The sequence below is a fragment of the Sorex fumeus genome, unplaced genomic scaffold (genome assembly GCF_029834395.1).
Source record: "Sorex fumeus unplaced genomic scaffold, SorFum_2.1 ptg000019l, whole genome shotgun sequence".
Classification (NCBI taxonomy): Eukaryota; Metazoa; Chordata; class Mammalia; order Eulipotyphla; family Soricidae; genus Sorex; species Sorex fumeus.
The window spans coordinates 32,618,406-32,639,714 of NW_026606076.1; the positions used below are offsets into that span (position 1 = coordinate 32,618,406).

At 46.5% G+C, this 21,309-nt stretch overlaps 1 pseudogene; it reads left to right on the forward strand.

The window, feature by feature from the left end:
• The first annotated feature begins 10,854 nt into the window (after positions 1-10,854).
• Positions 10,855-15,979, forward strand: LOC130022186 (zinc finger protein 571-like; annotated as a pseudogene).
• The last annotated feature ends 5,330 nt before the right edge of the window (positions 15,980-21,309 follow it).

The following is a 21,309-nucleotide window of genomic DNA, read 5'->3' on the forward strand; positions in this document are numbered from 1 at the left end:
AGGACAAACTCTTTCAGCAAGAAGACCCACCTAAAGGTGAAATGCCATCTATGGGTGCGTTTTTCCTTCCCTTAGTTCAGGAACCATATAAAAATTCATCTTAATTCTACTCCTTAATAAAATTAGTAGTCATTTAATATGGACACAGTAATAGATACATTAAGCTGGGGACATCTTACTATAGATCTCAGATTACAGTGCTCAGGTCAGATTAGTCTTTCTTAACCCTAGCATGATACCAATCTAGTTGTTACTCTTTGGATCATGACAGAATTTTTCCATGACCATGCTCTTATATGGCATTTTGGTCTAGCCCATTTTGATGCCAGGGTACGTCACAGCTAGCCGTGAGTCCATCCAGTCCCTCATCATGACACTGCCTTTGGGGTGCTAGGGACTAAGGGCAACTGAGGCTTAGATTGAGAAAGCAGATACCTAGGTATGAAGTATTATTTGGTGTCATTTAACTCCCAAGTTACAATGTCAGAGTATTAACTATCTTCCTATGTCTATACGAAAAGGGTGTTGCTCTAAAGTAATTATGCCAAGGACATAAGGAGAAGAGAAAAGCAGTTTTTCACACAGATTTCTGAGGATTCAGACCTTACAACTTAACAGAATCTGATTAGGAGAAATATTTGACAGACCAGTTGGGAAAGGAAAGCACAGAGAGGGAAGTTACAGAGAAACACAGAAGAATGGGAGTACCTCAGGAGCACTGTGGTAAACCTAAGCTCCCTCTGGCAAGGGAGGAAGGACATACCAATGTTAAACCTAAAGTGTTTATAGAGCTATATTCCAAGAAACAGAGGAATGGGAGTGCCTCAGGAGCATTGTATGGGTGTAATCCAATAAACCTTAAACTCCCTGTGACAAGGGAGAATGGACATACCAGTGTAAAACCTAAAATGTTTAGAGCTATATTTTCAACAGAACAGTGTAGTAGTTGGTCTGGAGCGATAGCACAGCGGTTAGGGCGTTTGCCTTGAACGCGGCCCTTGAGGCTGCTCCAAGTTCGATTCCTTCACCCCTCTCGGAGAGCCTGGCAAGCTACCGAGAGTATCTCGCCCACATGGCAAAGCCTGGCAAGCTCCCCGTGGCATATTAGATATGCCAAATACAATAGCAACAAGTATTACGATGGAGACACTATTGGGCTTGCTCGAGCAAATTGATGAACAATGGGAGGACAGGGTGGTAGTGGGAAGATAGGGGAAGTTGAAGATAGGGGAGGTTGTGCTGCGTCCAGCCTTCTACACCATCCCACAGCTGACTCTCGGGATCAGAGAGAAGATCGCCAGTACTAACAGGTCCCTTGAATGCTTTCTGCGGACATCCCAGGGATTTGGGATGTTGGGCCCCCACACCATCAAATCTCGAATGAACTCCAAAATTTGGAGTGTTTGTTCACACCAGGTTACAGGCTGTTCTGCCAGGCAAAGCAGCAGCCTCCCAAGAGAAGCACAGTCTGTTGGTTAGAAAAAAAAGCACATCCTGACTCACCTGTCCATTTCATAAGCACCCACAAAATTAAATTCACCAGACCCACATCCTGGTACCCCGTAAATTTATCTAAGCATAGTGACGCAAGCATAGTTACCGAAGCAAAAAAAAAGCGAATACACAAAGTAATCAGCTATTGATGTTTACTACCTCACTTTGGGGGGACCCTAGCCTATTTTTCCTGTTTGCACTCTGTGATGATCTGGCACCCTAGTGGAATGGTTACAAGAAATTGAGTATGTTTTTGTAATAACTCCGCTAAAAAGTAAACTTGTAAACTAAATTAATTTCATATTCTTACGGTAACAAGCACCAAATCATCATAGCCAAACAACAGATCATAGATCAACACATCTGAAAAAGAGGCTTTCTCCTGTACTACTACTGTACAGTTATTCTTTCCCACTGGTTCAAATTTTGAAGAATTATAGCTTAATAAATCATCAAGTATTAAAATATTAAAAGATTATTTAGCTGCACAGCAGTTAAGGGACTTTCTGTTCATTTGTCTGATCCATGTAGAATCACTGCTATGTAGACTTTGAGCACTGTTTGAAGAGTTGCTGCCCATAGCTCTCAAGGATTAACTGGAGAGCACCGTTTGCTCTGAACACACACACATACAGAAACAGGAATTTTTGCGTACACAAATGTCTTCCCAGTCATTACCAATCCCTGAGTCCCCTTCTGGGCTACCCCTGACCCCTTTCTGAGCCACGTGATTCACTTAGTTTCTGAATCTCTCCTATCATTGTGAAAACAAACAGTTGAAGCTACTCAAGACCTGGACTTTCAGTGTGATATAAACAAACGTGGGGACTCAGAGAGGTCTGAGTGGCTGTTTGCAAAGAATGTGAATTTTATTTCCTTCGTCAAAACAAAGACTTCTGATTGACGTGCTATCTGTTTAGTCCGTAACTCTCCATCTATCCCAGACCTGGCAAACATCAGATGTACTGATCACCTGATCCTATCCCAGAAATGGGATAAAATGACCAGTACCTGGTCAGGAATATTTGAAGCCTGGCCCTTTAAGGCTCTGGGCGCACTGCCTATGACGTCACAGAGTCGGGACCCTCTTTCCCTGCGCGTCTTGGAAGTCAGCAGAAGTGCTGGCTGGCGGCTCAGGTGCGGAAGGTGAGGAGCGGGTGAGGGGGCACCCAGGGGGCCAGAGGGGTCCAGGAAGGTCGGTTTCCCCGCCGGCCGCCCTAGTGGTCGCTCTGAGAGCCTGAACCTCCGCCGGCTCCGCCTTGTGGGCGGCGGGGTCGCTCCGTGGTGTTGGCCCGGGGTGGCGGCCCCTCACCCGGGTCGCACCGAGAGCTGCTGCCGAAAGGTTTATCTTATTTATAAATTGATTTTTGGGGAAAAACGATCGTTTTTACGGAGTAGAAGTTACTTAGAAAGATGCGTAAGGGGGGAACGTAGAAAGATGCGTAAGGGGGGAACGCGGCCGGCCGGGTTCGATCCCGGCACCTCACAGCATCCGATCATGGCCTGAAGTGAGCCCAGAGCCGGGAGTAACCCCTGACCAAAGCCCCCCAGCGCCCCCCAAAAAGGTGGGTGGGTAGAGGAAGCACGTGGTCGAGGAGAAAAACGAATTTGAAGCGCTAAGGTCGTTCTGAAAGCTCCAGAAACAAGGACAATAACCGAACAAACAAAAGTGAAAAAAGTTTTAATTTTTTTTATGTGATTTAGCCCCTTACCCGGTAGCGCTCAGGACTACCCCCTGGGGATCCGAGGACCCTTTGGGGTGTCGGGATGCGAGGCCAGCGCCCTCCCTGCTGACCCATCGCTCGTGGCCCTCACAAAGCAGAAAGAGTCAGAGCTAGAGGGAGCCTCAGTCTCCCCCAGATCTGATGGAGCGGGTGAGGGCACCTCAGCGTTCATTTAGTTTCAGGGCGACGACCAGCACCTGGTCAGTCACAGGGGTGGGTGGATCATCCCAGCAGTGTCCACGGGACATCCCGTTACTGGTGCCCTTTCGTTCCTTAGGTGGATTGTGGAGTAGGGATAAAGCATGGGATTCCCTCATCAAAGGGACCTGGGGGCGCATTATTTTTCCTCGTGGGGGGTGTTGGGCCCCAACTGGCAGTGTTCAGGGGTCACTCCTGGGGTTGCTCAGGATACCACATATCTGGGTCAGCAGCATGAAGGAAAAAACACCCTACCCTCTGTCCTGTCATTCCTGGGGGGTGTCAGGTCTGGATGGGGGGTGGGGCTGGGCACATTCTTCATATGCTTGGGGCTTAAAAGCATTTGGCAGAGTCTTTGATTTTCACTGGTCCTTGTGCATTCAGTGGGTTCTGGGAGTTCAGGGAGGTGGGGAGCTTCTCTTTCCTTTTTTTATTTATTTTGCATTTTGGGTCACACCAAGCGAGGAATTATGGTTACTCCTGGTTCTAAATTCAGCAAGCACTCCTAGTGGTGCTAGGAACCATAAGCGATGGCCAGAATTAAACCCATGTTGGCCACCTTCAAAAGAAATGCTCATTTGTCTATGCTGTCACTCAGGCCCCAGATGTGGAGCTTTCAGCCAACTCAGGTTGCGGTCTGGAGGGGTGCATCAGGGTGGTACTACAGTGGATCTTGCAAGCAAAAATGCAATCTTAGCAGGAAGTAGCTTGGGCACTTCCAGAGTGTGCCCTAACCCCTCTAATAATGCAATTTAGGATCATTATTGGCCACCACACCTTTATTCGTTTAAATGAAATAATTATTTAGTCTATAGGAAATACAACTGCAAGACTCAGTTACTTCTCCTACCTTTGCACTCAGGGATCACTCCTGGTGGGTTTCAGGGGACTGTATGGGATGCCAGGATTCAAACTTGATTTGGCCGAGTGCAAGACAAGCACCTCACCTGCTATACTGTGTCCCCAAACTCTTTCCACAGAAATTTCTATTTTTTAGATTTTTAGGGTCACTCCCAGCGATGCTCAGGGTTTACTCAGGCATTGCATTCAAGAATCACTCCTGGCAGTACTGGGAGACCATATGGGACTTAGGGAATCGAACCCAGGTTGGCCGCATGGAAGGCAAATTTCCTACCTGCTGTACCATTGTTCCGGCCCCAGAAATGTCTTCATTACTTAATTTATTGTACTTTTTTTGGCCACAGCAACACTCAGTGCTCAAGGGTTACTCTTGGTTCTGAGTTAATGCATCATTTTTAGCAGTGCTGGAGTGGGTGAGCCTATGTCCTGTTGCATATTGAACCCGGCTTAGCTGCTTGAAAGAAAAGCACCCTACCAACTTATTAGCTTTGCTAACCCTATGTGATTATATTTCCTCAGAAAAAAAGAATTTCTGCCTCACCTGTCCAGATTCCAAGCATCTCCACTGTACATCTCTCCAAGAGCAGGAGTGTGCCCTGCTGTTGAAATGAGTACTTGCAGAAAGGGGTTTTCCAGGGACCAGCTGCAATAGGTTCTAAATGTCTCACTCTTAGGGCCTGGGGCAGTAGTACAGTCAGGAGTGCGTTTGTCTTTCTTGTGGTTACCAGAGTTATCCCTGCCACAACATCACTAGGTGATATTGTCCCCTGAGCATCACTAGGTATACTCCAACCCTCCCACTTCAGAATTTGTCTTGACACATGAGAATTTTTTATGCATCTTTTTGGAGTTGGAGTGTTTCTCCTGTCTTTCCCTCTCCCCCTCACCCGCTCCATTTGCTACAAACTTGGAGATAGTCAGAGACTCTCCCCCTCTTGTGTCTGTGTGTCTGAGATGCAGGGGGAGCCATGCCATGTCCCCCAAAGGTAAATCAGGTGCTCAGCCCTTTGAGCTCCTCTCCTTGGGTGTATCTCACTACTTGGGGAGAAGATGAGGTGAGATTTGGAGCCACACCTGGTAGTACTTGAGGTCTGTGTCCTGCTCTGTGCTCAGGGGACTAGTGGACACTGGATACAAGGGAAGGCCCTCTGGGCTTCCAGGTGACTGGCATCTGCTTCAGTCTGGTGTGCTCTCTCCTGTTTATACCTTCATGGAGAGTTCTTACATGTGAAATTTTTAGAGCCCTTTCAACAGATGGCTGTTAAGGGAAAATGAAGGAGTTGGAGTTGGAGGCTCTTAGCGAAATTTTGGACTTTAAAATCTCATTTGGGTTAAATTTAATTTTTCTCTTTTCTTTTTTTCTTTTTGGGACACAGCGGTAATGCTCAGGTGTTATTTCTGGCTTAGCACTCAGGAATCACTCCTGGCAGTGCTTTGGGGACTGTATGTGATTCCAGAGATCGAACATATGCCCTGCCAACTGTACTATCACTCTGGATCCAAGTATAATATTTCATCCTCTTTTTCTTTTATAATATCACATAACCATAGGAGTAAAATCATAGTCTGAAAACCTGGCCTGTAAGCTCTGAGCATTTCTGGATGTGGTCCCAAAACAAAACAACAAACCCAGAGGACTGAGCGTTCAGAATATATTACTAGATTTCACACCTCTTCTGTTGGCAGTTAACTCCTCATTGCCTTTATTTGGGCAGGAGGAGGATTGGCTATTCAGGATTTTGCCAAACCAAGCAGTGCTCAAGGATCATTCCTTGGCAATTCAAGTTCTGAAGTTAAGTCTTTTGCGTTCATGCAAGTGCCCTGCCACTCACTCTCAGCTCTTCCAGACCGCTGCAAACCTTTGAAATTGGAGCCTGTACTTCTGGCTCAACTTTGCACCAGGCGGCCCCAGGTACCAGCAACCCTGCCCTGCCCTCTATATACCAGCTGGGCCTCATCCCTGCCCCCTGCAATATCTTTCTCACAAAGTTCACATTATTTATATAGAATTTGAATTCCTGTAGTCAGAGATAGGCCAGGAATGCAGGACCTGTCCTTACAAGCAGTCTGCCATGGTAGTCTCCTGTAAAACGCAGGACTCCCCAAGCACCACTCAGGTAAGGTCAAAGTTCTGCCACCTGTAGCGCCCAAATCCAAACCTGCATTCTACAAAACTGGTTGGTGGAGGTTGACTTGTGAACAAATTAAGTATACATATAGATTTAGATATACACAATACACAAACACACACACACACACACACACATATATATATATACATGTGTGTATATATATATATATACACAAACACACACACATACATGAAATGAAATTCTGTCATGAATCAAAAAGGGGGATAACCAGGCTCTTATAGATAAGCATATATAGTCTTTGGGTCTTGGCCATTGATGGGATTAAACGGCACCGGGGACAGTTGGTGGGTGTAACGCCTACATACTGGAAGATGGGAGATCTGGGTGGAGTAGGCCCAGTCCCAATACGAGCAGCCTGGAGATCTCAGCCCCAGGTCCTGCACACCTGGGTTCCTCTGCTGGTTCCTTCATGCGTGAGGCTCGTCCGAACTTGTGGAGAGTGGTCTTAAGCATGGCTGTGTCTCGAACCAGAGGTCGTGAGCTGCCAGGGCTCTGCTCGGGGTTGGGAGGGAAACTCAGCACACCCTCCTCCAAAAGGCACCAGTGAGAAAGCCAGACACGGAGGCAGGAGACTGCGTGTTTTCTTTCAGGAGCAGGGTTTTATAGTCTCTGGGTCTTGGCCATTGATGGGATTACACAGCACCGGGGGCAGTTGGTGGGTGTAATGCCTATATACGGGAAGATAGGGGATCTGGGTGGAGGAGGACCATCTCTTTTCTCAGTCTCCTTCATTCCCCCTGTCTCCCTGAAGCTGCTCTTTTTCTTCTCTCACCACTACTCCAATCCACGCCTCCTCACGGGAAGCGCAATGAAAAATGATTTTCTAGTCTTCCCCATCACCTGCAACCCATGAAGAAAAAGCAGCCCTAAAGGTGTGTTACTCCTCTCCTTCGATCAGGGTCAGCATGGAAAGCGCCCCTCCCAGCTTAATATCTCTGACTACACATTGTTGTTTTTTCTAACGAAGAATTTCTGTATCCTAAAACCAATTTGAAAATTGCACCCCGACTCTTCATCTCTCCCTGATTAGGCAAAACCCGGCTATTACACTGAGAGTTGTGTTCAAATAATGTCTGGACATGCGCTGCATGCCTTTGGTGGCTATGGTTGGTCTCCCCACCCTGGCCGGTGAAGGGTAACAGAGGATCAAAGAAGGAAACGGGCCAGGCTGTTGGTGATCTGCTGGATATTAACCCAAAGTGTCTTAGGCTTCATCTGTGAATTGCCCCTTTTGCTCCTCCCAGAGAAGCTTATCATGTCCTTGCTAACATCCCTGATTTAGTTAAAGTTTATCTTTAACATTTCCTTTGTATTTTTCTTTGCATTGTCTCAGTTTCCCAGGCCAGTCTTGATTACTTATATACCATAACTTTCTGGTTATTCTCAACTTTGTATTTGTACTGCTTTGTAGTTGAAGTGGCTGTGTATTTGTACCTGCTTTCCTGTTTCCCCTATAGCATTTTTATTTTTTCACTCAACAGCACTGTTCTTTGGTTAAACACAGAAAGACCATCAATGCTTATACTCCTAGTATTTCGGAGTAGATGGACTCAAGTGTATCTACTCCTGGGCATAATTGCTTGGTCATAATTACTTGACTCGGGCTTCAGTTACTGTAGTTCCTAACACCCCAAAAGGGAGGTTCTGCCGTGGAACTTCTATGGACCAGGGGCAAGTGGGAAAACTACCCCAGCTTCGAAATGGAACATTCTAGAAAGCACGTGTGCATGGTCTTGATGCAAACAGTTACAACATTAGAGACAGGATCCCCATGGGGAAGGACAAGGTGAACTGGCCTGAAGACTTAGTCTGGGATTTACAGTAAAAGCCTTGCTTGCTCTCAGAGCCCAGAGAAGTAAGTGTTAAAAGCCTTATTTGCTCTGGGGGCTGGAGAGATAGCACAGCGGGTAGGGTGTTTGGCTTGCACACGGCCAGCCTGGGTTCAATTCCCAGCATCCCATATGGTCCCTTGAGCAACGCCAGGAGTAACTCCTGAGCGCAGATCCAGGAGTATCCCCTTGTATCACCGGGTGTGACCCAAAAAAGCAAAAAGGAAAAAAAAAAGCCTTATTTGCTGTCAAAGCCCAGAGAACTAAGTGTTGGGATATTTGTCTCTTAATGTGTTTATCCAAACAACTACAAGTGTTGATAACTTATACAACTAGAGGAAAAGATAAAAGCAACGTAGATGTCCCTGGGAGACAGAGTGTCTCCTTGGGTAAATCTCCCCATGAGAATTTACTCTGCCAAATGTTTATCTGCGTAAATGATCAGTCACCCCTCTGGTATGGTGCTTACCTGTCCCTTTTCGATGCCTTTGTAGCTCACAGCTCTCCTGGGTCCATTCAGTCTCTTGCTTTTGGGGTGCTAAGAACAAAGGGCAGATGAGGCTTAAGTCTCATATACATGACAATGCCCAGGAGTATATAGTATCTGCAGTTAATTAACTCTGAAGTTACAAAAGCATAATATTGCCTTCCTTTGTCTAGACAAAGCTGAGGGCTGGGGGCATGGCCATCCCAATCCTCCCAGCACAATCTTCCCAACTTGGGACTGCACTGGTCCTTGTTCAGGAGAAAAAAAGGATATTTTTCTAAAGTAAACTGTAGAGGATATAAAGGAAAGAGAAAGTCAACATTTTATTTACAAATACAAAATCCAGAGATCTCTGGAGAATCTGACTTTACAATTCACAGGTTGTGATTAGGGAGAATGGGTGAATAATGTATAGGGGAAGCAGAGCACAGGGAATTAAAGATGAATACTAAGGAAATGGGTGTGATTGGGATGGGTGTTACTCAGTAATCCTCAGCTCCTTGTAGCAGAGGAGAAATGATGAACCAATGTTAAACCTAAATTCTTTAGAACTAGAATCCAACCAGGGTAAAGGATTTTGTTTTTTTTTAAGCAAGAAAGTTTGGTTTTCCAGGAGTAAGGACATTTGCCCAGGAATCCCACTGGGTGTGCTAGGAGCACGTTTACTTAGGTCCGGAGCCATAGTACAGTGGGTAAGGAACCATCCAAGCAATCGTCCCAGGTTCTATGCCCTGCATCCCATATGGTCTGTACCAGAGTGATTCCTGCGTGTAGAGCTAGGAGTAAGCCCTGAATATGCCGGTTGTGGCCTCGAAACAAAAATCACACAAAGTCACACTTATATATACACATATATATGCACAATGGTGAAAGAACAACAGGGATTCATGAGAAAATGTGTGTTTCTGTAGCACGGATAGATCAAAAATATGGTATTATTTTTTCTTTTTTGGGTCACACTTGGCGATGCACAGGAATTCCTCCTGGCTTTGCACTCAGGAGTTACTCCTGGTAATGCTCAGGAGATGATATGGGATTCTGGGAATCGAACCCAGGTTGGCCATGTGCAAGGCATACGCCCTATCTGCTGTGCTGTCTCTCCAGCCCCAACAATAGGGGATTTTTAAGGACCAGAAATTTGACTCTTTTAATGTTTCATTCTCAAATTTGTCTCTGTACATCATTCCCCCCCCTTCAGTAGAATTTGCCTTTTTTCTTGTTATATTTTTCACCACAGCCTACAGTGCTCAGTGTTTACTCTTGTCTCTGAGCGCAAAGATCATTTGAGAAGAGTCAGGGTAACATTCTGTGTTTAGATATCATTGGTCCGATATTAGGTGACAATGCAGGATCAGGGGACTTCTCCTTACCCCCAGTCCCCCAGTGTGTGACCGACCAGTCCAGCATTTGCCTCTCCACTCCTTTATTCGAGTCCATCCCCCGTGCAGCACAGATTCACCTGGGTGGCAAAAAGGTTCTCCGTGCCTAGACTCTGGCTCTTTACGGTACCTAATGGAAACGGAAGTGATGTCATAAGTGATGTCATAAATGTCATGGTTCATTTTCCATCCCTCACTCAGACACTGGGGCTGTTGCTCACTTGGCAAAGGACAAGTAAATTTGCTCCCCATCCTGGAAGGGGGACTCTGAAGAAGGATTTTGTTGCAGGATTCGAACAACCTCCTGTGAGCACCCTGCACCTTCCCGTTTCCACACTCTGAGCCGAGGGGCCAAGCCAACTTGGGAGGCACTTTTGCGCTGGTTTTTCACTTGTTCGCCAACATCCAGGTGGATCGTGAGGTGTGATGGAGGCTTTAGGGCGACGCAGAGCTTTGGGGGTGCAGTGGGGGCTGTCTCAGGGTTCAGGTGTGACAGTTGTGAGTTCGTGATTCTGGCATGCCTCTTTTGCCACGATCAGTGGGTGAATGCGGGAATCATCCGAGGTCTTGGCTATTCCAATCGTCCCAGCAGTCCCATGTTTGAACCATCGGCCCTAAGCTCGCTTCTGTAGAATCCCCAGATTTGAGGTGCAGAGCTTCAGTCCCTCCACCTAATGGCAGTAGACCTGTTGCTGGTTATCTTCATTTTCTGCCGTGATTGCCGCGATCATGCGGGGTATATAGGGGGGGAGGGGGCCTGCAGGTGGCAGAGGTTTGCCAATGAAAATGTATTTTGGGGGCTATTTTTGGTTCTTTATATTTTAGGGGGAGAGAGAGCACATACGCGGAGATGCTCATGAGTTACTCGAGTCTCTAAGCTCAGGTATTATCCCTGGCGCTGCTGGGGGCCATATCGGATACAGAGGATTAGTTGCTTCATCTAGTCAAGCACCCAGTTCACATTATTGCCTTCTAACCACAATACCAGTGTATCTTTTTCTGGTTCATGAATTTCAGGTCCCTCACATCAAGCTGCAAAGCACCCCTGACTCTTCATCTCTCCCTGAGCAGACGACACCTGCCATTGTGGTAAACACTGAGGTCCCCAGAACAGATTGCCCAGGTGCATGTCCTTGTCTACCCTGCAAGAGAGTGTCGAAGATTTGTTCACTCTAAGTCACATGGTGTAGCCATATTCCAGGCTACGGTTCCCACGGGACAGCACTGCTGCCAGCTGCAGGGGGGCGCTAGTATTCGGGAGCTCCTGGGCTGAGAGTCGGCCCCTGAAAGGGCCTACAGGGACTTTCCTGTGGGAGCCAGAGAGGAATCTGGGGATCAGAGAAGGGTGTCTTTTCTTCCCCTGTAGCCTGGGCCCAGGCTCCTCTCCTGAAGTGCAGCACAGATGTCAACAAAATTTGCATCCCCAGCTGAGACAGGAGCTTCTGCCATTGTCTCCCAGAGGTAGAATTGTGAGGCTGTGCCTGAGGGTGTGGCTGGTCTGAGCTCAGGAGTGGGAGGAGGTGCTCCTGTCTGGTGCTCAATGTTCCTAATTCTCCAGGTCTTTGCAAGGAGCCTCCTGCTGATCCTCAGAACAACAGTGACAGGAGAAGATGGTGATGCGGCTTCTCCTAAAACATCCTCAGGTAGTAGTAGAAGGATAGAATGACATGAGGTAGTACCAGGAGTGCCCAGGCTTCCTGGACCATCTGTTTTGAGTTTCTTTTGGACGGATTCCAAGATGAGATTTCCGATCGGACCGTCCCATTCTGCTGTTTGAAGCTGCTTTTGTGTATGTTTTTTTTTTGTTTTATTTGGCCTTGGGGCCGACCCAGTGGTGCATGAGGAGTACTCAAAGCTCAGTGCTCAATGCTCATTCCTGAAAGGTCTAGGTGACGAATGGGATGATGGAGGGCCAAAGGTTTCATCTTGGGTTTTCTGTTTTCTTTGGGGTGGCAGAGCAAGGATTCTTGCAATCATTTCTTGTGCTGCACTCTGGCATTGCCCCTGGCAGTGCTTGTGGACCATATGGGATGTTGGGGATCACTAGTCCTACATGCTGTCCCTGGAACAGCTGTCCTGTTACGCCAACCTGCTGCTTCGGCTTCTTTTGCATCGTTTTTGTCATCAGCTGTCCTCTTGACTCTGTGCTCTGGATTCACAACTAACTGGCCTCAGAGCACCCTGGGGTGTGTTGGCCCTGTTTGCGCCCTGGCAACTACAGTGACTTGGGCCCCCAGACTTGTTTTTCTCCTGTTTTGTCCTTCCTACTTTGGAGAGACTACCTGCTCGGTCATATAATCTTACGTTCACATAATCTTGTGTGTGGATTTCTGGGCATGTGCTGATCCCAAGGAGAAAGAGCCAAGGATCTCTGCGGCCAGTAGAGATGTTGGGGTCAAGAAACTTCTAACTTCTTTGAGCAGGATGTGGGGAGGTCCAGTGCAGTGAGTTCCTACAGGCACACATGCCATGCACTGCTCTGAGTAGTTGTCTGTATGGACTGTCGAGTTCTAAATCCTAGTGGTCATGAGCTGTGGGGGTGCAGCGGTGAGTGTGCAGTGGTTTTTGCTACACTCAGGGATAGTCTTTTGGATCGTACAAGTCTGTGTTCAGGTGATCTTCTCTACAGTGCTCACTGGACCAGTGGTGCTCGAATTGGCCGGGGGGTTACCAGGAAAGGCAGATACATCCAAGAACCTTCTGTCAAACTTCCTCCCACTTTTGCAGATCCAGTTGCCTTATGTGATTTTTGGGGCCCATCAGTCATTGCGTGAGCATGGTGGCTGGTTCATTTGGAGTGGAGAGGCCCAGCGACAATATAGGACCCTGGGACCTGGCCTCAGAGTAGTGTGAATGAGGCTAAAATAGACTCTGACTCCCACCCTCTTCGTGTGCTGACTCAGGACACAGTGACCTTCCACGACGTGGCTGTGAACTTCACCCCAGAGGAATGGTCCTGCCTGGAGGCCTCTCAGCGGAAGCTCTACAGGGACGTGATGCTGGAGACCTACCAGAATCTGCAGGCTGTCGGTGAGAGCAGTGTGGAGCCAACCATGTCTAAACAGACCCGCGTTGGCTCCCAGGGGTTGGGCGGAAGCTGTGTGTCCAACAGTAGCTCTGTGACGGGCGTGCAGTAGCTCTTCCCTCCCTCGTTTTTTTTAGGGTTCACCTGTGGATACTCAGGGCTTACTCTCAGCTTTGTCTTCAGGAATTACTCTTGTGGGGTAGCCGGACCCTATGGGGTGATTCAGATCAACCGTTTTCGACTGTGTCCATGGGAAGATCCCTATCTGTCCAGTTATCACTCAGGTCCCTTTAAATAGTTCCATCCATTGGTGCAACAATTTACTTTGTGTACTACACGAAATTTTGTGTGTTTAATTGGTTTTGCTTTTGCCTTTGTTTGGGGGGCACAGTCCACAGTTCTCTTGGCTCTGTGCTAAAGGATGACACCTAAGAGTGTTCAGGGGCCATATGGAACCGTATATTGAAACCTCTTGGCAAGTTAAACTGTCGGTGCATCACCCCCAGTACTTTCGCATCAGTCACTCAAGTCAGACGGTTTTTGCATTTTCTTTTTTCCTTAGGGATTAGGGATTATTTCTGCCTGTGTATTCAGGATCCACACCTGGCCTTGCTCCAAGACCATATGGGCTGCCTAGGATCAAACCCACATGTGTGTGCAGCGCTTCTGTCTTATCTGCTGTACTATCTCTTTCCCACCACAGGGGATTTGATATCTCGTCTCTCAACTCATTAGACGGTGCCCTATTTCAGTGCTTTGATTTACTTCTAATGGTTCTTGTGAGACTTCAGCAGGACATAGGGTTTGCTTCTGGACTCTGCACTCAGGGATCGCTCCTGGCTGGCATGAGGGACCCTAGGAGATATCGGGTATCACAACTGGATTGTCCGTGAGAAACTCCTGCTGTGCTCTCTTTCTGAATACATTTTTAGCTTAAAAAATAAGGGTATCTTGTCACCCTTGGCCATTTCCAGATTTATTATGCACTTAGTTTTACTGAAATCTGTGAAACGTTCATGAGGGGCTGAGGAAACTCCATGTGCTGCTGGGCCTAGAGAGACAGTACAGGGAGGAAAGTGATTTTCTTGCAAGCGGCGCACGTGGATTAAATTCCCGGCAACCCATGTCATCCCCGAGCACCAGCAGCAGTGATTTCTGAATACAGAGTCAGGAGTCTCCCCTGATTATTGCCAGGTGAGGCCCAAAACAAGACAAAAAACAAAAACATACTGTGCTAATCAACCCCCTGTCGGCCACACATAAGGCCAGGTCTAGAGTATTTGTGATATTTTCTTGGGTCTTACCTCTCGAATAACTAGAAATATGTGGAATTTTGGAAATGGACATTCTGTTCATGATTTTCAGATATATGCCCCAATGGGGCACCTGCTAGGGAGAGAAGCACTGTTTATAGTGAGTCCCTCACAGCAACATACCCTCAACCACAATCACCGTGAGCAGAACCCATATAGGTTTAAGGAATGTGGGGGAGCCTCCCCATGTTCTCAGCACTGTGGTGTCCCCTTAGAAAACCATAGTGGACAGAATCCCCAGAAATGTCAGCCCCAAGAACAAAGTGTGAGTCAAGGGTTACTCCATCATGACCATATGAATATAAATTCAGGAATGAAACCTTTTGCATGTGAAGCATGTGGGAAGGCCTTCGATCAATCACATCTTATTATGCATAGGAGAATTCATACAGGAGAGAAACCTCATGAATGTCAGACATGCGGGAATGCCTTTATTCAGACCTCTAGTCTTAATGGACCTATGAAAACTCATAGTGCAGAGAAGCCTTATATATGTCAGCCGTGTGCTAATGCCTTTTCTCGATCCTCAGGCCTCAGTATACATAGAAGTATTCACACTGGAGATAAACCGTATATATGTAAGGAATGTGGGAAGGCCTTTGCGAAAGCCTCAAGTCGTAGTGTACATAGGAGAATTCACACTGGAGAGAAACCGTATATATGTAAGGAATGTGGGAAGGCCTTTGTGAAAGCCTCAAATCTTAGTGTACATAGGAGAATTCACACTGGAGAGAAACCGTATATATGTAAGGAATGTGGAAAGGCCTTTGCTTTGGCCTCAAGACTTAGTGAACATTGGAAAATTCACACTGGAGAGAGACCCTATGTTTGTAAAGGAATGTGGAAAGGCCTTTATTTTGGCCACAAAACTTAGTGTACATAGGAGAATTCACACTGGAGAGAAACCGTATATATGTAAGGAATGTGGGAAGTCCTTTGCTGAAGCCTCAAACCTTAGTGTACATAGGAGAATTCACACTGGAGAGAAACCATATATATGTAAGGACTGTGGGAAGTCCTTTGCTGATGCCTCAAACCTTAGTGTACATAGGAGAATTCACACTGGAGAGAAACCGTATATATGTAAGGAATGTGGGAAGGCCTTTGCTCAATCCTCAAGCCTTACTATACATAGGAGAATTCACACTGGAGAGAAACCATATATATGTAAGGAATGTGGGAAGGCCTTTGCTGGAGCCTCAAGACTTAGTGTACATATGAGAATTCACACTGGAGATAAACTATAATATATGTAAGGAATGTGGGAAGGCCTTTGCTGGAGCCTCAAGACTTAGTGTACATAGGAGAATTCACACTGGAGATAAACTATAATATATGTAAGGAATGTGGAAAGTCCTTTGCTGAAGCCTCATACCTTTGTGCACATAGGAGAATTCACACTGGAGAGAAACCATATATATGTAAGGAATGCGGAAAGGCCTTTACTTCATCCTCGCAATTGACTATACATAGGAGAATTCACAGTGGAGAGAAACCGTATATATGTAAGGAATGTGGGAAGTACTTTGCTGAAGCCTGCTGATTTTCACCCGGGCTGCACCTATGCCAGTATTCTTGTGCTTGGAATTGCTTGTGTGTTAACTTGTAAATAATGGGTCATGGTGATGAAAATAAGGAGGAAGGTGACTGAATAAACAGATACAGAAACACCCTCCTGCTCAGAGCTGTCATGGCTCACTACTCTGTTATTGTTTGCTATGCTTCTGGCTTGGCCCAGTGGGGCTGGTTAGTGGGAATTATGGCAGAAATCAACCAAGATGCAACATTGAATACTTTGAAAATGGAAAAATAGGTAATCCTTCATTCTTCTGTGTTTCCTGTGTTAAGATTTGGGATGCTTGAGCAGCCTGGTTTGGCAACTTGAGCGCCAGGTCAAGCCAGCTTGTATGGAGCATTCACGCTTGTGTTTTCCTACTTGTTCTGGATATCCAGGCTTTAGTGGATGTGGAGCTTTTGAGGGGTGCATTGGGTGCTGTTCTGTCACTCGGGTGTCATGGGTGAGGGTGCGTTATCCTGAGGGCCCCTGTAGCCACCATCGATCCAGGTCCAAGATGGCACTGGAGGTTGGGCACATGGACTTCAGGCCTTGGTGTGAGGAGCCTGCAAAGAGTGGAGGTCTTGGTCATCTCGTTCCTCCCTACTGGAGACTGTGAAGGACCCTGTTTTGAGCCTTTGGACTGGACCTAACACTTATCGAAACTCCAGATATGTTGACAGGCAGCCCCCAAAGGAAAGGGTCACTTTTGCCGTCAGTCATTTTCACTGGCTTCAGTGCTGGGTTTGGCACTTTGGGGTGTGTTTAGACAAGTGAGAGGTATATGCCTTGAAAATTTACTCTTTGGATTATAATTTTTTTTTTTTTTGCTTTTTGTGTCACACTCAGCGTTTCACATGGATTTCTCCTGACTTATGCACTCAGGAATTACTCCTGGTAAAGCTCAGGGGACCATATTGTTCCTGGGATTCGAACCCGGGTTGGTCACGTGCAAGTCAAACCTCTTACCCGCTCTGGTATCACTTCAGCCCCTCTTTGGATTAATTTTAATAGCTCCTTTTATTCAGGGGAGTTGGAAGGGATTCTTTGATGCACAAGGTTTACTTCTGGTTGTGCATCTCAGGAATTATTCTGTGGTGCTGCTGGGTACCTATCGGATGGGGAGGCTAGCATCCTAGTCGCTTCACAGTGATTCCAACCCCACTATTGGTGTTTTTTCCCATATATAGAATTTCTACAACCCGGGATTATGGTACCGCCAGCAGGTCAATCTGTGCTGTAAGGCGACTGCATCAGCAGCCTGATGGCACCATCAGACTTCCAGATACTCCAAAATTGATGCTGTGCCTTTGGCCAGACTCCAAAAACTTTGGGCAAAGTCTTCCAAGAAAGAAAACAGCCAAAGTTAGGTATGTGCAAGACACACCAACAAACCATTTCCTGCTCAGCTATATAATTGGAGGCAAGGTCTCTCTGGTTCCTGATCAAACCTCTTAAAGGCTATGATCCCAGAGACTCAGAGATAAATCTCGGAACCCAGCGGCTTTTTGCAGAGATGTGCCCGATACCCGTAATAAGCTACCGGCGACAGACCACCACAAGGGGGAAAGGGTGTGTGTCTCCGCCTGATCCCACTTGGTGGCTCGGTGGCCAGCATCTTCCAGAGACCATTGGACAGACAGGTTTGGGCCTGCAGTGACAAGACATGGAAAGCCTCATGGGATTGGGCTGGACTCTGCACTTTCTTCCCCATCTCAATGAGACCCCGAGTCGCTGCCCATGTACGAACTCTCTGGCTCTTGATCACTCTGTTTAACGGCCATGATCCCAGAGTCTCAGAAACTAATTTCAGAACCCAGTGGCTTTCAGAAGAAATGTGTTCTGTCCCCACTGTAGGTTACCTAAGCTGGGTATTTCAGGTGGGAATAGGTTTTGTGCCTGGCGGTTCAGTGGCCGCCATCTCTTAGGGCTTCTGGACGGTTAGGTTTGGGACTGCAGTGAGCAGACATGCAGGGCCTAATGGGATGGTGGTGGAGCCGGCCCTTTTCCCCCTGCCCCAACGAAAGGTGCTTGCCTTACAGATGCCCGAGTTGTCTGGCACCTACGATTGACTTCTATGGCTCGTGATCAAGGTGAGTAATGGCCATGATCCCAGAGATTCAGAGACAAATCTCGAAACCCAGTGTCTTTTAGCAGAAAAGAATCTGGACCCTGCAGTAGGTTACTGTCCCAGGTCCACCCCAGTGGGAATTGGTGCTGTCTCCCCAAATGTTCCCCCTTGGCGGCTCGGTGGCCTCCATCCGCCAAAGGCCTTTGGAAAGTCAGGTTTGGGCCCACACTCACGAAGATACGTGGGGCCTTGCAGGATGGGTGTGGAGCTGACCAATTCCTCCCCACCCCAACAAGAGCCTAAGTCATTCCCACGAACCGCCTCTCTGGCTCGTGATTAAGCTGTTTAATGGCCATAATCTCGGAACCCAGCAGGTTTTTGCAGAAATTCCTCCAGATTTAGTTGTTAAAATTTCAGAATTCCAAAATCATATGTTATTTATAACCAGCAATTGAAAAAGAATTGTCTACTGTTGCGTTTTCACCAGATCTAACTGCCGGAGTAAAATCCCATATAATAATGATGGGTCTTGTGTCAAAATATTGAATGTAATCAAAGTAGAGAGAAGAATTGGAAATTATCTGCCCCACAGGTAGAGGAAGACTGTGGAATGGCGTTATACTTGGGTTTTTAGTGATGGAAAGTGGGCATGGTGAAGGGACGGGTGTTTCATTGTATGACTGAGAGTTAAACCTGAACGCTTTCTAAGTGCTCTCCCATTTCCCCCCGTTTTCTCCCATTTATTTAGAAATGGCCAGAGTAATAGTAGAGCAAGTAGGATGCTTACCTTGCATGTGGCCAACCCAGGAGTCTTCCAGTCCACAACATCTTTTCATTGCTCATTGGACATTGAGCATCCCCTTCTCATTCCTAGAACATGTAATGTGGGAGTGTGGCGTGGGGTAGGGGTGTCTTCTCCCCGGAGCTGTTCATTATGGAGAGATCCAGTGCTTTGCTTTCTCGACTTTGTTGTGATTCTTCCCTATCTGTCAGGTATGTCAAGTAGTCCATGTGTTTCAAGGCTCTTGTTTTCCCAGTTGTATAACTGGCCAGACTGTACAACTAAAGGGTCGGGTACCCTTTCTGGACCCTGCTCAGTCAATCTGACACAATGCATATATTTGCCTTTGGATCATTGTCATGGTTTTTTGAAAATGGGAAGAAATTGAGTTTTCTTTTGTTATGGGGCCTGCGGATGCTCAGCAGTTATTTCTGGTGGTTCTCGTAAGTTGCTTTTAGCAGTGTGTAATGATCAAACCCTGTCAGCCTCATGCTAGGCAAATGCCTACCTACTGTACGCTTGTACGCACCAAAAAATGTTTTATTGTGTGTATGTTAAATTGTGACTGTGAGCCCATAGTGAAGTTAATTAGGACCAGAACAGCAGTGCATCACGGAGGGTGCTTGCCTTACAGATGCCGCCTACCTTCGATGTCCAGCATCCCCTATGGTATCCCAAGCATCACTGGGTCTGATTAAAAACAAAACCCAAAAGGATTTTTGGGGGGATTACCGAGCTCCTCTCAGCAACACTTCCCGCATATTTTCCCTTTCTGTAGGCTTTCTTGGACTGTGAGAACTATGGAGATGTCCTCCACCTGTTTGGTCATTCGATTGCATTCCATTCAACATTGGACTAATTCTCATTGTGCATTTTGTTTGATTTCAGAACTCAAATCACAGGTTTAGGATGTGACATTACAGCAATTTCTTTAGGGAACAGGGGTATTGCATACAAGTGTGCTGTAAGAGTCTCTTGTTGAAACTATTATGCCATTGGAGTGCTCAGTGGACCGAGCATGCGACTTGAAAGGTGGGGTCCAGCTCCATCCCCACAACTACATCTATGGTCTCAGCATCACAGGAAAAATAAAGGAGTCTAATGCTGGGACTAGAGGGTCTTTAACCTCAGTGGGTGCTGAAATCTGGAAATTTATTTTGTTGTATTGTTTTTAAAGTCTTCATGAAAATGCCAGTATTTTCAATGTTATTGATAGTTGTGTTTAGGCGTACAATCATTGAACACCAATTCCTGCATCAGCTTCCCTCCACCCGTGTTCCCGTATTCCCTCCCCACCCAGGTGCCCACTCTGCCCCCACCTGTCATCTGGAGAAGCACTTGACTAGGTTTCAGTGGTTACAGCTTAGATCTCTTGTTTTCAGTTCTGTTGCATCTGTGTTTTGGGTAAATGGCTACACCCCTCACTCATGTCACTGGCATAAATGAATCCCTGATCCCTGTAAACCTCTGGGTCTCTTCCACCCCAAATTTCTTTCCTTCTTTGTCTGGCTTCTCCCTAAACATTGGAATCAGGGATGATTTAAGCAGCCCCTTTACATTACATTTCCACATCCAGTGTTCAGTACTCCACAGATGAGTGAACAGCATCCTGTTTTTGTTTCTTTTTCTGGCTAAATTCACTCAAGACAGTATCTTGCAGTTCCAACCATGTTGCTGCATAAAAACAGTAATTCTAAAACCTAAAAAATATATCAATTGATCTCCCTTTATTCATCGAATTATTCGAGTGGGTGTCAGTAATGTCTCCATGCTTGCCTGTTGCGTGCTAGTGTAGCCCAATGGCATCTGTTTGTTCTAGGAACATGGAGAGCCTCAAACCGATTTTTCAGGGTCTTGAGGAAGAAGTCTGAACATCTTGTAGGTGGGCGTCCACGCAGTCTTTTGACGTCCCATGGAATTCAGTCAGTAATGGGTCTAGGCCAGTGTTTGTCTGTAAACCTCATTTCGTGTCCACCCCATCTGATTTTTGATGCCTTAGAAGATCAGACAGCATCCCTGATTCTTGACCGTTGATGGAGATCAGAACTCTGGATTCTATCTCTCATTTGAGTGATGTGTGATATTCCAAGAATAGCTCTTTTGATTCCTCTTTGAGAGACCTAAGTAGCGTTCTCATCCTGTTTTCGTAGGGCCCAGGTCTTTAAGGCATATGTTAATGCAGAAAGAACAGTGGAATTGAAGACATGTGCTCGAAGCTAGAGGTTCTTTGTCCTCTTAGTTATTTCTTAAACGCTTTTGAAGGCATTCCAAGACACTCTCATCCTCCTGCGAAACTCAGGTGCTAGGTCATTCATCATGTTTCTTTCTCGAACTAGGTATATATAACTTGCATTCGGAGATGGTGGTTCCATTGAAAGCGAATGGAGGATCAGAAACGAGGCTGTTTAATAAACATTGTCTTCGTAATTGTGATGCTTC